This window comes from Diachasma alloeum, unplaced genomic scaffold, assembly GCF_001412515.2.
Source record: "Diachasma alloeum isolate Michigan unplaced genomic scaffold, Dall2.0 Dall_scaffold_00394, whole genome shotgun sequence".
Classification (NCBI taxonomy): domain Eukaryota; kingdom Metazoa; phylum Arthropoda; class Insecta; order Hymenoptera; family Braconidae; genus Diachasma; species Diachasma alloeum.
Genome location: NW_021680533.1, coordinates 394,521 through 395,852, shown reverse-complemented (window position 1 = coordinate 395,852; position 1,332 = coordinate 394,521).

Below are 1,332 nucleotides of genomic sequence, written 5' to 3'. Positions count from 1 at the left end.
CGTTAATAATTGAAAAAATTGAATTTTTAAAAACTACAAAGAATCGCCAAAGAATGTTATTAGATTTTTTTAATCGCAATTTTTTGCTAGATTTAATTGACGTTTTAGTTTTTTCTAAAAATCAATTTTGAAAAATCAGGATTTAACCCACTGTCTTATGTCAAAGTCCATAACTTTGTTGTAGAGCAAGATTGAAATCGGAATTTTTGACTCAAAATATGGAAAAAAATCAAGAAATTTTTTGACACATGATACAACATGAATGACCGTTTTTTAAACAATATCCATTATTTATTTATAAAACGGAGATGTTTGAAAAGAAAATAATATGTTGAAAAATGTAATTTAAATGATGCTCATTGTGTATGAATTTTTTATAAATTTTCTCACGTAATTTAATGGAAAAATTTAATAAATGAAAATCTCGACATCTATAGTGTGGTCAGTATGAACTTGTAGCCTACTGATGAGCTACTTTAAGGAAATTAATGTATTCAGGAAATTGGGAAACTAAAAATAAATATTCAACTCTATTTATTCGTTCGAAATTTTTTTGTATTTATTAAACTATAATACACCTAGACTGATCGGAATTTATTGATTGAGTATACTATACGAATTTTACCTTTTTCAATTATTATTTACAATTTGGGACGGAGAATGTTTCCACGGCAATTTTCCGAGCACGTGGCCCCCACTGCGGTGCGCATGCGCACTGACGTCATCTTTAGTACCTGAGCTACTATACGGCGGCGTTGCGAAACACTTCAATTCGCCTCACTTTGAGAGTGGTGGGAGCATAGGGATCAGCTGTCCAGTTATATAGAGATCAGTGGTGATGTTCCACAGGTCCGTGCGCGCATGCGCAAATGGTCGGTTACAGTGCTGTAGGGAGTGGGAGTGAGACGTAGACCTCTCTCTCGCACAAAAGGTTCTCATTCACGGCGCCGGATTTAGGGGTTGCAGCTAGAAAATTGCGTTTAACTTTGAATCCATAGGAGATCCGCGGGTACGATCAAGACAAAATTTGTGGTAAATGTTCTAATAAAAAATATGGAAGAAAAAAAAAAGAAATTCATCGATTGAATGTCAAGATATAAATAGCAACATATATTAAATTCGCTCTGAATAAATAACCAAGCTATTGAAAAAAAAACACTGATATTCCGAATTACAAAAAAAAAATTCATTAACTTCAATTTTTTAAATGGAAAACATTTGTTTTTCCCATCTGATTTTCACGCGGCTCTGGGGTATGAACGGTTGGGAATAGGGGTAAAGTGCCCTAAACATTTTTTGTGTAGAATTTTGAGCTCTACAACTTTGTATATC